The 16,020-nt window shown below is 52.8% G+C and overlaps 1 long non-coding RNA gene across 1 annotated transcript; it reads left to right on the top strand.

The window, feature by feature from the left end:
• The first annotated feature begins 7,534 nt into the window (after positions 1-7,534).
• LOC144371910 (uncharacterized) lies at positions 7,535-12,194 on the top strand. The gene is made up of 2 exons (XR_013431981.1): positions 7,535-9,441; positions 11,692-12,194. It is a non-coding gene; the product is annotated as an uncharacterized LOC144371910 (long non-coding RNA).
• Positions 12,195-16,020: the final 3,826 nt, after the last annotated feature.

The following is a 16,020-nucleotide window of genomic DNA, read 5'->3' as shown; positions in this document are numbered from 1 at the left end:
GAAGAAAGTCAGTCTGGAGGGGCCGGGTTGTCTCCTTACAGCCTTGGATCCAATCTTGGGGGCAGTAGAGCAGGGAGGGACCTGGTCCTGCACTTAGCACCTCCAGAGCTTCTCCCTGGCCGCTGTTCCTGGGGTGGGCTGGGGCAAGCGGCCGGCAGGAGGCACTGCCCCGTGCACAGCTGATAAAGCCAGCGTGGGCAGAGCTGCAGAAGGTGGGAGGACGCAGGTGTTTTTTTTTAGAACCTTTTATTCAAGAATATAGAAAAAAAAATGCACAAGTCATACATGAGCCACTTGATGAACTGTCACCATGTGAATGTGCCCTGCAGCCAGTGCCCAGATCCAAGAAGGGACATCCCCAGCCCCTCAGGGGGCTCCCTGTGAAGGGCCACCCTCCTCTCCATGCCCGGCAGCTCGCAATCCCTTTACCTGCTGTTTGAACTTTAAATTAATGGTCGAAAGCAGGACACAGTGTCTGGCTCTCTGCACGCCCTGACGTTTGCCAGGACCGTCACCTCCTCCCAGCTCTTTGTGTGTCCCGGCACTCAGCAGCGTTCCTGGCTGCGACCCACCACACGATCCCTGTGGCCCCCGAGTCGTGACAACCAAACCACCTCTGCACGTGGCCAGTTATGTCCCATCTGTGTGTGATGCATCAGAGCAGAGTCCCCCCAGACGGAGAGTCACTGTGCTGTAGTCTTCTATCTTGTGAATCCGCCACAGTTTATTTAGCCACTTTTTTTTTTTTTTTTTGGACACTTAGGTTATTTTCGGCTTCTGTTAAGCTGAGCAGAGTCATTGTGGACAACCTCCTAGGTTTTGGGGTGAACCTAAGTACGTATCTCCTTTGAGTTGGTACATAGGAATAGAATTGCTGAGTCGCGGGAGGGTAGGTGTTTGTTCAACTTTTATGGATATGGCCAAACAAGTTTCCAAAGCACTAGTGACAAAGTTTTATGCTCCCACCAGAAGCATAGGGTGTAACTCAGTATTGTCTTTTTCTTTCTTTTTTTTAAATTTTTTTAAGTGGTAGATAGACACAGTATCTTTATTTTATTTACTTATTTTTTTTTATGTGGTGCTGAGGATCGAACTCAGGGCCTCACACAGGCGAGGCAAGCGCTCTGCCACTGAGCCACAACCCCAGCCTGGTATTGTCTTTTTCACATGAGCCTTCTGGTAGGTGTAGGGTATTGCCATACATCGACCATTTATTTATTTATTTAGGGTGTTGATGGATCTTTGTTTTATTCAATCATATGCGGTGCTGAGAATTGAACCCAGTGTTTTGCCCATGCCAGGCAAGCACTCTGCCACTGAGCCACAACCCAGCCCATACATTGATTTTAATTTGCATTTCTCCAGTGACTCATTGCTGCAGTCTGGCTGGGCACAAGATCATGAGCCACTCACAGCTTTGTAGATTCAAACAGCAATTCTTTATTCCCGAACTCACACCGGCCTCTACACACGTTCTGGGGAAATCCAGGTTCTGCCCACACAAATTCACGTACTCCACCAGGCTTTTAATCCCGAATACTTTCTGAATTCCACGAGAACTCAACGGGAACTCAGGCAGCAGGATATGCCCTGTTCCCAGAAGGATAACCTTAAACCTGGAACCGCCCTAAACCCAGATTATCTTAAACCGGGAACGCCCTAAACACAAATTGTCCTAAACCGGGATACTTCCTAAAACCTGCAGGATACACCCTAAACCCGGATCCACCCTGGTCCTTGAGCAGGGTCACCTTTCTCAAACATACATGCAATGTCACAACGAATGTCCAAGGCAAGTCCATTTGCACGAGTCCTTCCTCTAAGCAACATGGGGTACGCTGGCAAGGAAATTTCGATGCGTCATTCCTACTTGGCAATGGCCCTCAGCAACTCATGATGTCAGGCATCTATCTTTTCAATTATTAGCCATTTGGAGATGACCTTGTGTGAAGGGTCCATTTTTTTTTTCCTTTGGGGATTCTACCTTTTTCTTGTTGGTTTATAGGTGATCTTTATATATTCTAGTATAGGTCCTTGGGCAGATATTTCTAAGGCAGACATTTTTGAAGGGAAACTTTGGGGAGACATTCAGGAAGTTAGGTCAATAGATGAGTGTGACTGGAAGTGAGGAAGAAGGAGGGGAGAATGAGGCACCCAAACCTTGGCTAAGTGTTTTGGTGGCTAATGGAGCCATCCTGGACATAGAAGCATGGGAGGATCCACAGGTGGGGGAAGTGCTGGTAGATCTGAGGAGTCTGGGAAGAGAGAACACCAGCTTGCAGATGGATATGTTCAGGTCTGGGGTTGTGCTGGTTAATTTTATGTGTCCTCTTGACTGGGCTAAGGGATGCCCAGATAGCCGCCGGTAAAACACTATTTCTGGATGAGTCAGGCCGGTGCTTCTGGAGGAGATTAGCATTTGAATCAGCAGACTGAGTAAAGAAGGTCCCCTCTCCCCAGGGTGAGTGGGCCAGGTCCAATCTGTTGAGGCTCAGAACAGAACAAAATGGTGGAAGAAGGGAGAATTCTCCTTCTCTCCTCTTGAGCTGGGACATCAATTTCTCCAACATGGGACACTGGAGTTTCTGGATCTTTGGACTCTGGGATTCACACACCAGCATCCCCAGCAGTTCTCAGGCCTTCAGAATTGGACTGTGTCCTGTCACCTGCTTCCTGGTTCTTTAGGTGACAGATGGTGTATAGTGGGATTTTTCAGCCTCTATAATCATGTGAGCCAGTTCCCACAATACATCTCCTGTTGGCTCAGTGTTCAATCTGCACATTGGGGTGGGGAGATGGGGAAGGAAGGAGGTGACATGGGGGCCAAGGGCTACCGAGCGGCAGAGCACTAAATTGCCATCCCCACCCCGGGTTGTGATGATTGATTTTCTGTGTCAACTTGATTGACCCAAATATTCAGTAGAACAGGATTCTGTGTGTTCCTGTGAGTTTGGGGGAGATGAGAAGAACATTTCCATCAGTTGACTGGGTAATGTAGATCACCCTGCTTTATGTGGGTGGGCCTCATCCAATCAGGAGAAGGCTTGGGATAAACAAAAGGACTAATCCTTCTCTGAGTAAAGGGATTCCTCCTCCCACTGCCTTTCAGCTGTGCATGGGCCTCTTCCTCCTTGGATTTGAACTTTGGCTCTTGCTGGTCTCTAGCCTGCCAGCTTTTGGAATAGAGCCACTTCACTGGCTCTCTGAGTGGGTCTCCAGCTGGCCAGCTCACTCTGTCCGTCTTGAGAGTTGCTTATTCCATTGTAACGTGTTTCAGTCTGCTTTCTGTTGCTATAGCAAAATACCTGAGGCTGGGCAATTTATTTCTTTTTTCTTTTTTTGAACCAGGGATTGAACCCAGGAGCCTATGACCGCTGAGCCACATCCCCAGCTCTGTTTTGTATTTTATTTAGAGACAAGGGTCTCACTGAGTTGTTTAGTGCCTCACTTTTGCTGAGGCTGGCTTGGAACTCACGATCCTCCTGTCTCAGCCTCCTGAGCTGCTGGGATTACAGGCGTGCGCCACGGCGCCCAGCTGGGTAATTTATTAAAAGTAAGCCACCTTGTTCATGGTTCTGGAGGCTGGGAAGTCCGAGAACATGGAATACTGGCATCAGGAGGGCACTTCTTGCTGAGTCACAACATGGCGAAGGGCATCCCTTGGCACGACAGATCAAGTGGGCCAACTCAGGCTTCTCTTCTTCTTCTTGAAAAGCCACTAACGCCATCACGGGGCCCCTCCCTTGTGACCTCATCTAGCCCGACTCACCTCCAGTTGCCTTTAGTATTGAGCTTTGGGGATTAAATTTCCAATCCGTGAGCTTCTGGGGAACACGTTCAAATCACAGCCCCGTGCCAGCCGATTCCTGATCCATCTCTGTCTCCGTCTGTACTGACGGCCACCAGCCGTTTCTGTCTCTGAAAACCCTAATACAGGGTTCCTCCCTTGGACCAGTGGGGGCAGGAGCCGGGTGTCCGGGGGGGGGGGTTAAAGGAACTAGAGGAAATGGGGAGGAAGGGACCAAGATGTCTCCTCCAGGGATCCAGAGTGGGAGGAGGTTGTGCCTCTCAGAGAGAAGACGAGGCCAAGTGCTGGGGCTGCCTGCACCTGGAGCCTGAGGACATGACTGGGGGACTCAGGGTGCACAGTGTGGCTGCAGCTCAAGGAGGTGAAGGTGTGAGGGGAGTAGTTCACGGACGTCCACAGACAGCCACGGGATTTGCCCCCAGCCTCGCAGAGGTGGCGGGAAAAGAGGGCAGTATTTTCCGTTTGTTGATTTGTTTGCTTTTTGGAACCTGGGATTGCACCCAGGGGTGCTGACCCACTGACCACATCCACATCCCCAGCCCCTTTTTATTTTTTTATTTTGAGACAGGGTCTCTCTTGGTTGCCTACCCGCCTCGCTAAGTTGCCGAGGCTGACTTTGAGCCTGCCATCCTCCTGCCTTAGCCTTCCGAGCCGCTGGGAGTGTGCCGGGAGTGTGCCGCCACGCTTAGCTGGACAGAGGTTTTGGAAAGGAAGTCTCTTTCCAGTGGGTGCCAAGGAGCCAGATGCCAGGACTTTTTGCAGTTTGTGAGGGTGAAAGTGAACCCCGGGGCTGTCCAGCAGGTGGGGAGCAGAGCCATGGGAAGGAGGGCTGACTTCGGTGGAATATTACGCAGGAGGGGAAAGGACAGACCTCTGTGGTCCTCTCTGCTCCCTTTCTCAGCACGAGCTCTGCCTCCACGCACACGTGGCTCAGGAACATTCTGCTGAGTGCGAAAGAAAGCCGAGTTACGGAACACCAGCACAGGGTGGTCGTCTATATAAATTCTACACACGGGAGAGCACTGTCTGTTGGGTAGAGATGCCTCCCTGCGTGGGAAAGCCGATATGGATGATGGGAAGGGGGGTCCCAAGGGGACTACAGTTATTTCTTTTCTGGGTCCTTGTGGTTTTCAAGCGTGTCTCTTTGCAGGGGCTACAGAGAACGGACGGCTGCAGGAGGGCAGCCAGGGAGTCCAGGGGCCAGAGTGGAATGTGATCTCCTTGCTCAGTGCAGCCAGGGACCAAGGTGGCCAGCAAGAGCAGAGGAAACGAGGCCTCAAGGTCCCGGGGGCCCCATGGACAAGCTGGTGACGTGTGGCGTCGGACGACCAGACACAGCCGTCCTTGAATCAGGGCACACGTCGGGTACCACGGGTCCATGGAGGGCAGCAGGGGCCAGGCACTGGGGCTCCAACCCAGGGCCTCGCAGATGCCACTGAGCTCCAGCCCCAGCTCAGGGTCTCTCTCTCTCTCTCTCTTTTTCCTAAAACTTACTTCTAATGATGGTAAAGCAAGATTGAGTTTTCTCATCGGGGCATATAGCCCTGGATAGAGAACAGTTCTGTCACTCCCCAAAACTCCCTTGCACTGTCCCTGGAGGGTCACATCCTCCCTGCCTCGTCCTTGACAGCGGCCAGTCTGTTCTCGCTCGGCCGGGAATGTTCCCTTCCGGGACGGCTGTGCTGTAAAAATAGAATTTCTGTGTGGAATCTGGCCGCTTTTTAAAATTTTTTTATTTTTAGTTGTCTGTGGACTCGGGCCTTTATTTGTTTTTATACGGTGCAAGGATCGAACCCCGGGCCTCACACTGGGAAGCACGTGCTCTTCCACTGAGCCACAGTGCCAGCCCCAAGACTGGATTTTTTTTTTTCTTTGGTACCGGGGATTGAACCCAGGGGCACTTGACCACTGAGCCCCATCCCCAGCCCTATTTTGTAGTTTAGAAACAGGGTCTCACTGAGTTGCTTAGTGCCTCACCTTTGCTGAGGCTGGCTTTGAACTTGTGATCCTCCTGTCTCAGCCTCCTGAGCTGCTGGGATTAAAGGAGTGTGCCACTGACCCCAATTCCCCAGGCCTTTTCTTTATTTTAATTTTGAGACAGAGTCTTGCCAAGTTGCTTAGGGCCTCACTAAGTTGCTGAGGCTGGCTTTGAGCTCATGATCCCCCTGCCTCAGTCTCTGGAGCCGCTGGGATTACAGGCGGGCGCCACTGTGCCCAGCCTAGGATTGCTTTTTAACAGACTGTATTTTTTTAGAGCAGTTTCCCAGCAAAATTGAATTGGATGGACTACCCGGAAAGGTCCTGTATATCCATTTGCATACACAGCCTCACCCTTGCCAATGTTCCCTACCAGAGGGGCACGTGTGGAAATTCTCTGTCTTTGGGCAAAGGTACCAGGACGTGCCCCCACCATTGCGGCGGGTGGCATCGTGGCCCTAAAACGCATCTGTGTGTTGCCTGCTCATCCCACACTTCCCCAGGTTCCTGGTAACCATCGACCTTATTGTCAACGGGGCTTTGCCTTTTCCAGAATGTTCTATCGTTGGAATCGCACAGTTTGCTGCCTTTTCCGATGGGCTTCTTTTAGTGATGAGCATCTAAATTTCCCTGTGTGTCTTTTCACAGCTCCGGAGCGCACCTCTTTTTACAGCTGAGCGATCTTCCAGGGTCTAGCGGTCACCGTGTCGGTGCCCCTGCTGAAGGGCGTCTCTGCTGCTGCCGACGGCGGGCAACAAAGGAAGCTGCCATGGACACCTGTGGACAGGTTTTTGCACGAACATAGTCCCCGGCTCCTCGGGGTCCACGCCAAGGCACTCCCGCGCTGGGTCGTGTGGGGAAGCGTGTTTGGTTCTGCAATCCGCCAGGCTCTTCCCGGTGGCTGTGCCACTTCTCATTGGCGCCAGGGTGCTGTTATCAGCAACAGGGGCTCTGCTCCGGGGGGGAAACCAGTTCCTTCCATATCCTGCTTTCTTCCTAAAATATTATATAAAAACATTTAAAAAAATATTTTTTAGCTATAGATGGACGCAATATCTTTATTTCATTTATTCATTTTTATGTGGTGCTGAGGATCGAACCCAGTGCCTCACGTGTGCGAGGCAAGCGCCCTGCCACTGAGCCCCAGCCCCGGCCCCATATAAAAACATTTTTATATTGTTAAAGAGAATCTGAAACCATTTCCAATGACAGCGTCATGGATTTTTCTGTTTTCTTGCAGCACCGTGGGGTGGAACCCAGGGCCTGCGCTGGGCTGGGCAGGTGCTGGACCACTGAGCTGCGCCCCAGCCCTTTCCATCTCATTTTAAGACCGGGCCTCACTAAGTCCTCCTGCCTCAGCCTCCCGAGTGGCTGGGCGCACGCGGGATTTCATCACATCCCTGAACATTGGACTGGACTGGGCACCGCAGGCTTTGTGCCAACTGGCCACTAGAATAATCCCCCACAGGTGTTGGGATGTGTAAATATTTACCCGTTTCTCCAATTTCTTCAGAATGGAGTCTGAAAGCCTGGCTGGAAAAGCCGGCCCCCGGAGGCTCTCGGTACCAAGCCAGCTACTCCCCGGAAAGCACGGAGCTGAGCAAGATTCCGTAAACAAAGTTCCACCTTCTGACTGAGATGAGCAGGAGCGCCTTTGAGGGCCTGAGGCTGGCGTCTGTTTCCTGGTGAACTGGAGATGTTGGTTCGCTGCTTGCAGGATTTCTTGGTTCAGGTTCGCTTGCAGAAACCAGGATTTTTTTCTGTTGTTTTGTTTGTATTTTGGGTGTGGGGATGGATGGGCCCAGGGCGGGGACGCTGGGCCAGTGCCACACGCCAACCCTCCGCAGGTTATTTGTGATTTCTTGGCTCGTGATCTCTTTCATCCCTTGGTTGGAATGTCATCATAAGTGGATTCCTATGAGCTCTTTCCGTGTTTTCCCCCTGGCTGTACTGGGAATTGAAGCCAGTGCCAGACAATCAATGAGCTGCGTACCCAGACCTCTAAAAAATGTTCTTTTGGAGACAGGGTCTCGCTAAGTTACCAAGGCTGGCCTCAAACTTGCCATCCTCCTGCCTCAGCCTCCCCGGTGGCTGGGAGGACAGGTCAGACCACCATGCCTGGCTCTAGTGCCCATGTGTTACCCTTCCAGATCTGAGGTTCAGGAGTGGTCTGGGTGGCAATCAGATGTCAGCCGGGGATGCTGTCCTTTGAAGGCTTCACGGGGATTCACTTTGAAGGTGGCTCGGTTGCCTGGCTGCCCAGTTGGTGCGGGTTTTTGTTCATGGACTTATGGATTAATGGATGATCATGGGAGTGGCTTTGGTGTACAAGTGGGCTCTCTCTGCCACGCTCCCTATGTCTTGCCATGTGGTGCCCTCTGCCAGGTTGTCATGCCGCAGGAAGAACCCCCACTAGGTGCCATCATCAGGTTCTTAAGACTTCCCAGCCTCCGGAGCCATGAGCCAGATAAACCTCCGTTCTTTATAAACAACCCCACCTGTGGTACTCAGTTATAGCAACAGAAAGCGGACTGAGGCATACATAAGTAACATAGTCATGGAAACAGCGATCATGAAGGCAGAGGTTCCTATTCAGAGTTCCCCTCAGAGGACAGGCATGGCCCACTATGCAGGGCCACACAGGGTGGCACAGGGGTCAGTTGAGGCAGAGAGAACCGAGGGAAAATGTAGGCTAGAGTTTTTATTGTGCTCTCCATGGGAAAGCCCAATCGTGCAGAGTTAGGTTTAGGGTTTGGCAAGTTTGGATAATTTCAGCAGATTCTAGGGCACAGGGCTGTCCCCGGTTGCCTGGTACCTGGCCCTTGAGTAACTAGGACAGAGGAATATTGGCCTCGGGGGTCAGAGCGTCCTGTGCTGTGTAAACTTGGGACGGTCGGTCTTTGGAAAGGCGTGTTCCTGGGCACACCAGCTGTTTACTGTCTCTGGAACTTAGCTAACTGCGGGAGGGGTCATTGCCCAGGGTGGCAGCGTCAAGAGATAGTATCAACATGAGATAGTATCAAACCTGAGGAGCTTGGCACACAGACCTCTCCTCCCTCTGCCCTCTGCCCACCAGCTGCCTCCCCCGACCCCGCGCGCGCACCTGACCCGGCTCAGACCCTTGCTCTGCCTGTCTTCCATGCCAGGGCTCTGTCCCCCGTCCTATCTGCCTCCCCAGGTCCTGAGCCATCAGACTCACCCCAGGGACTTCTGGGTCCCTCCTGGAGCCTTGGGCCCAGGAGTCCAGCCACCTCCCGATGCCCCCGTGTCTGTCATCCCCAGAGCTCATCTCAACCCTGTGCCCCGCCCAGGTGGGGGCTGAGCAGCCTCCCTCCCGGCTCCAAGGCTGCTCCCGCGGCTGAGTCACGCAAAGACATGAGCACACCGCGATTTCTCAGAAATCGGCTCTTTGCCCGTCTGGCTCCAAAGAGCACGTGACCTTGAGGGACACAGAGGGGGCCATGCCGGCCTGGAGGCAAAGCAGGCTGGCCTTCCTCCCCTGCAGCCGGCTGCCCACTGTCTCAGTCCATTTTCTGCCGCTACAGCGAGCGCCCCAGACTGGATCCATTAGGAGCAGTGGAAGGGCATCTGCGCTCTATTCCGAAGGCCCGGGAGTCCCTGCGCCTGGTGCCATCATCCGGCCAGGGGCCTTAGCGGTGAGTCCCAAATGGCAGAAGGGCCAGGAAGTGTGCAAGAGATGGAACCGGGCCCCACTTGCCCTGTTTAACAGGACCTGCTACTGCAATCAGCAATCCCAGGACAGAGGTTTAAGACTGTTAGGCAGTCACCCTGCGCTACCTGGGCGGGGCTGTGGCCGGGAGGCAGGGCACTTGTCGGGCAGGCTGGAGGCCCGGAGTCCGTCCCCAGTCCTGGAACAGACAAACTCCAGAAGGAGCTTTGGAGGGAACATTCTCAGCAGGGCCCCGTTCAGATCTGATGGGTTTCCCTCCTTCACCTCTCGGAGTCCCTCTTTCTCTGTCCCAGTGCCCGTGTTTCCAAGACACAGGCACCTGACTCTGCCGGTCCCCAGACCCAGCCTCAGCCATTAGCCAGAGAGGACCCTGAGACAGTCACGGAGGGCATCTCCCACCCCCGCCTAGAAGGCCTGTTGCCCTGAAGAAAGCTCAACCTGACTCTGCTCTGTCCCCCAGGGCTCCTGCGCTGGAGGGGTGGCCCCCAGGACAGGGGTGCTGAGAGATGACAGGTTGTTGGGAGTTGGGGTCCAGTGGGGGTGGTTTAGCTCACTGAGGGCACTAGAGAGGACCCCATGCTTTGTGGAACTCTGGTTAGCGCTCATCAGAGGACCAGTTCTCAAGGTCATAAAGAGAGCAGGTCTGGCCCGGGCATGGTGGCACACAGCTCGATCCCAGCAACTCAGGAGGCTGAGGAAGGAGGATCACAAGTTCAAGGCCAACCCCAGCAACTTGGAGGTAGGAAGTAGGCCCAAAATAATTTAGTGAGACCCTGACTTGAAATAAAAAAATAAAAAGGGCTAGGGATGTGGCTCAGTGGTAAAGCACCCCTGGGGTCACCATCCCCAGTACAAAAAAAAAAAAAAACAATCAAGCCCTGTGATGCACCCCTAGGAGAGCCGATACGGGTGCCACGCCCTTGAACCGCCTGAGCTGTGCGCTAAGGAACCCTCTTTTCTTTATAAAGGACTCAGCCTCAGGATCTCATTGTAGTTACAGCACACATGCCTCTTAGATGGAGCCACAAGCCCTTCCCTGCTAAACTCTGTGAGGGTTTCCTGTTGCCTAGACCACAGGCCCCTGGCTTACTCATCACCATGCCAACACGTCCTCTGTCTGCCTCAAAGTCACGTCCTCTCTGCTATCAGATTAATGAAGAGCAAATTTTGAGAAGTCATGGTGTGGGTGTGGGTGTGAGTGTGGGTGTGGGTGCGGGCATGGCAGGTGTGACCCAGAATGGGAACAGCCTTGGAGCAGGGCAGTTAGACGAGGCTGTAAAAGCCACCTTCCATGCAGCCACCTTATTTGGGGCCTGTATCCTGCAGATAAACTTGAGCACCCGAGAGAATTCACAGGAAGTGAGTCTGTGCTGCATCTTTGTGGTAGCAAAGCCTAAATAGCCACCCGTCACAGCCCAGTTCAGGACAAACAGTGGCACCTCTGTGAAATGGGGGTCACTGTGTGGAAGGTGAGTCAAGTTTGGCCAGTGACAGAAGCTCAGGTGCATTGGGTCACTGCCAAGTACCTTGGCCTGATTTGTGATTTTTCTTTTTCTTTCCTCTTTCTTTTTTATTTTATTTTATTTATTTTTGGTACTGGGGATTGAGCTACTACTTAACCACTGAGCCACATCCCCAGCCCTATTTTGTATTTTCTTTAGAGACAGGGCCTCACTGAGTTGCTAAGTGCCTCGCCATTGCTGAGGCTGGCTTTGAGCACGTGATCCTCCTGCCTCAGCCCCCTGGGCCGCTGGCATTACAGGCGTGCGCCCCTGTGCCTTGTGATTTTTCTTCATGTGCATTGAAACACCCATCCCATCTGTCCCTAGGAATTAAGTGCCATGATTCTCCACACTTTCCAGGTGAGGAGAGAACTGGGCAGCGCCAGCGGACGGGGGCCTAAGGGACCTGCCCACAGTCAAGAGGGAGAAGGGACGCGGCCACTCGTGGTGAAGCTGGCCAGCCCACGATGCTGATCTCCCGGCTCCGCCGCCTCTCTTTGCTGGGGCATCACCAAAAGATGTCTCGGTGGTTGTTCATTTAAAAAGCAGGAAATGTTTTTGGAAAATGTTAGCATTTAAGGGAAGCCAGGTGAAGAGAAATGGGAACTCGGTGCATTTTTGCAATTTTTTAAACCTAAAATCATTCCAAAGTAAAAGTTGATGAAAAAGACAAACACCTCAAAGAGCTAAGTGTTCATCTGTGTTCATAACAGGCGGAAGCTCTCCCCGTCCATGACAGATGAACGGAAAAACACAACGCCGTCCGTCTGTACAGTCGGATGCTATTCAGTCTTAAAAAGGAAGAAGATGTTGACATGTAACCAAGTGGATAAAACTTGAGGACATCAGGCGAAATGAAACGAGTCACTCACAAGAGAACGGATGCTACGTGATTGTCCTCATAGTGGGTCCCCGCCACCGTCCCATCTGCTGTGTGCTATCCCATAACAAGACCTGAGAGAGCCAACTTACGCAGAGACAAGGTTTATTCTGGCTCTGTTTAAGGGGTTTCCATGCTCTATTGATTGGTCTTGTTATTTGGGGCCTGTGACAAGGCAGCCCATCATGGAAAGAGTGTGTGTTGGGGGCTGGGGTTGTGGCTCAAGCGGTAGCGCGCTCGCCTGGCATGCGTGCGGCCCGGGTTCGATCCTCAGCACCACATACCAACAAAGATGTTGTGTCTGCCGAGAACTGAAAAATAAATGTTGAAATTCTCTCTCTCTCTCAAAAAAAAGAGTGTGTGTTGGAGCAAAATCACTCAGTTAATGGTCCAGACGAAAAAAGAGAGGAAGAAGAAGAGACTGGGGTCCCACAGTCCCCTTCAAGGGCGGCCCTCAATGACCTAAGACTTCCCACTAGGTCTTTCCTGCTAGAGTCTCCCCGTCTGGGAGAGTGGGCACCAAGCTGTCACACACACGGGCCTTTGAGGGCTATTTAAAGTTCAAATCATAGCACTTAGAATCAGAAAGTGCAAGAGTGGGGGTCAGGGCCTCCGGGAGGGGAAGGGAGTTAATGTTTAATGAGGACAGAGTTTCAGTCTGAGATGATAAGAGAGTTCTGGAGATAGATGGTGGCGATGGGGGCAAGTGCCCTGAATGTGCCTAATGCAGCTGAGGCACGCGGACGCGCACACACACACACACACACACACACACACTCACACACACACACACTCACACACACACACACAGAGTTCAAATCTCCTTCTGGGGGAACCCAGGTGTGACCTTGAACTCCTCACCTCCTCCTGGAAGTCCTGATGTCCCAGGCACTGGGCACCTCCTAGGGGTCTCTAGAGCCCCACGCTTGCCTCTGCTCACTGGGTCGTCCACCCTGGGTCCTCGTTTCCCGCTTTTGCCATGTGTGGGGCCAGCCAGGAGCCAAGTCTAAGCTGTCCCCTCTGCCCGTCCCCTGTGGCCTGGCGCCACCTGCGCCCCATCAGGGCTGGTGTGGGGTGGGCACCTCCTACAGCCCTTTCTCCTCTCTCCAGGGCCCTTCCTCCTGCCCCTCCTGGCTCCGCGTCTCTGGGAGCAGGTGCACCACCGGGGGAAGGAGCTCCCCCCACCCTGACTGGGACCCAGGAAGGGAACCTGAATCATCCACCCTCCCTGCTCCCGGGCCTGGCTACTAGACCCTGGGCAGGCACCCACATCAGATCTCAGTCCTGTCACCTCCTTCCCACTTCCCTGAGGAAGGTAAAGCTGGAGCAGAGAAAAAGAAGCAAAAGTCAAGTGCAGGGCCACACCAGGCCCCTGGAGGGGGGGACGAGGACTCAGAGGGGCAGGAACAGTCCTCGAGGTTGGAGAGCCTGGACCACAGTGACCGGGAAGGGCAGGCCTGCTATGAGCCAGGGCAGAGTGGGCAGGGCCAGGGAGGCCGGCTCCCTCTCGTCTTAGCTGATCCCTTCCCGTTCCCTGCCAGCCCTGCCCAGGGGCACCCAGAGCATCCTCGGGGTTGACCAAGGTCAGTATCTGCAGCTGTCAGACGAGTGGGATTGGCGAAGGCTCGGGAGTCTTGCCTCCAGGCGGAGGGTGTGGGAGGAGGTGCGGGCGGTTTCCCCACCACAGACCCACAGACCAGGCCAGCTGGGAACAGAGGGAAGGAAGAAGAAGGCTCTGGATCTTGCCCAAGAAGTGGTATGAGGTGACCGGGTCAGAGGTAGAACCAGGCCCTGGCTGGGAAGGGAAAGGCTTCACCTGGGCCAGAGCCCCCTTTCCAACTGGTGGTCCTCCGCTCCACCAGGGCAGGTGGAAGAACATCCTGAATGAACCGAACCCACCCCACCCCACCCCACCGAGGCGCAGGCCCAGAGGAGTGGTGGACATGGCGGGGCCTGGGGGTGAGCAGAGAGCATCTACCTCCTCGAGGGCCACAGAGGAACCGGTCGACTGTGGCCGCCCAGGAGCTTGACCTCATCAGGGCCGATGCTGGGCAGGCCCAGGAGCAGTGAATGAGGAGATTAGTGTGTACCCACACTTAGGGCCTGTGACGTTACGTTGTTAATGTGATAAAATTACTCCGTGTCTAAATTCCACCATCAAAGGAACAGGAGGACCCCTGCTAGGACACAGGGGCCTTTGTGTAAATTGCACCCCCAGGGCCTCATGGCACCCCGAGAGCAGGAGCGCACAGTGCCCACCTGTGGGGTCCCAGGTCAGGGCTCAGTCCCAGGTCCACTATGTCTGAGCTGGGCAGACTGGGCCTTACCCAACCTCGGAGCTTCAAAGTTCGCTCCTCAGCAAAACTGTGTCAGCAGGTTCTGTGGGGCGGTTGAACGTAAATATGGATGAGAAGAAATGTACTGCCTGCCCAGGAAAAGCCTTCCCGGAGATCAGCTGTGGATTTAGGATCACCATCATGTTCTACGATGCCCCACACTTAAACGTAAAGTCGAAGCCCTGCAGCGGACATAAAAGGCAGGCGTTGTTATCGTCTCTGCTTGCTGCATGGAAAAGTAAGTCTCAGAGAAGTTAAGTCCGAGAGCCCAGAGCCAGGGAGTGACCGTGCAGCGCACTGATCCAGCCCTTCAACCATGCCAGGCTCAGGGGCTGTCCTTCACATTGACCAGCGCAGCCAGAGGAAAATGGTGCTTGGTCTCTGAGTGGTGCCGGAACAGCCGAGTCCCCAGGGACAGGTTCTAGGCCACCACTGGGTCCCTTATTCCAACCAGGGGCTCTTGGCTCTTTCTCCTGGTTCCAGGAAGATACTTCCTCATGGGCTGCTCCCCATCTGGGGCCAGAGGCTTGGGCGGTTCCTGTGGCTATCAGGCCACTGCATGCAGGTTTCTGTGGATTTGTCCCGAGTCTCTGTAGAGGTGGCATCACAGCCCAGGCTGCAAGGCAAACGGGCAGCATGTACCCAAAAGCTGAGTGAGTAGCCTGGGACCCAGACATTCTGTTGCTAGGATTTAATTTTATGAAAACAGTTAAAGGGGCTGGGGTTGAGGCTGAGCGGTAGAGCACTCGCCTAGCAGGTGCGCGCCCTGGGTTCGATCCTCAGCACCATGTAAAAAATAAAGTATTGTGTCCAACTACAATTAAAAAATAAATATTGAAAAAAAAAGAAAGAAAATAGTTAAAGACTTAGACAAAGTTTTAGCCACAATTTTTTCTTTTTTCTTTTTTTTTTTTTTGCACTAGATATTTTACCCAGCGGCACTTTAACCACTGAGCCACATTCCCTGCTGTTTTTATATTTCTTATTTAGAGACAGGGTCTCACTGAGTTGCTTAGGGCCTCTCTAGGTTACTGAGGTTGGCTTTGAGCTTGCAATCCTCCTGCCTCAGCCTCCTGAGCTGCTTGGATTACCAGTATGCACTACTGAACCCAGTTTAGCCTACAATTTTATATAAATGTGTGTGTGTGTGTGCGTGTGTGTTATACATATATGTGTGTGTGTGTGTATATGGGGGATACTATATACACATGGAGTAACAGATATAAAATCAGTTTTTAGTTTAGGGAAGCTTAATCTGTGTGTATATGTGCTTAGTAGATTGAACATCCCTAATCCACTGTGTGTGTGTATGTTGCTGGGGACTGAATCCAGGAGTGCTCTCCCACTGAGCTACATCCCCAGTCCTTTTTATTTTGAATTGCCTTGGCTGACCTTGAACTTGCGATTCTTCTGCTGCCTCCCTTGCAGCTGGGGTTACAGGCCTGTGCTACTGTGCCTGGCCCTAGGTGTGTATTGTGGGGGGGGTTTTTTTCTTCTTCGAGCAAAAATTACAAGAACATTCCTGTGATTACAAATGAACTTTGGCCCCTGGGGCACGTTCTGTAATCCTCTAGATAAACACTTTATTTTTACGCAAGTTAAACATTATTCTCTCTTTAATTAGAGAACATTTCTGGAAGGCCACGTGTAACATGTATCCAAACGTATTAGCAAGTCCTGGACTCACCCCTGATGTCATTTGAAGCCCACCAGTGTTCCAGGTTCCGAAAAACTAAAGTACAGGTTACTGATTAGGAGGTCTGCAAACCATTTTTTTTTCTTTATTCTTTCTTCCTGGAATATTCGACTCTATTAATTAATATCAC

Source organism: Ictidomys tridecemlineatus, chromosome 2 (assembly GCF_052094955.1).
Source record: "Ictidomys tridecemlineatus isolate mIctTri1 chromosome 2, mIctTri1.hap1, whole genome shotgun sequence".
NCBI lineage: Eukaryota > Metazoa > Chordata > Mammalia > Rodentia > Sciuridae > Ictidomys > Ictidomys tridecemlineatus.
This window is presented reverse-complemented; position numbering and strand designations above follow the sequence as displayed.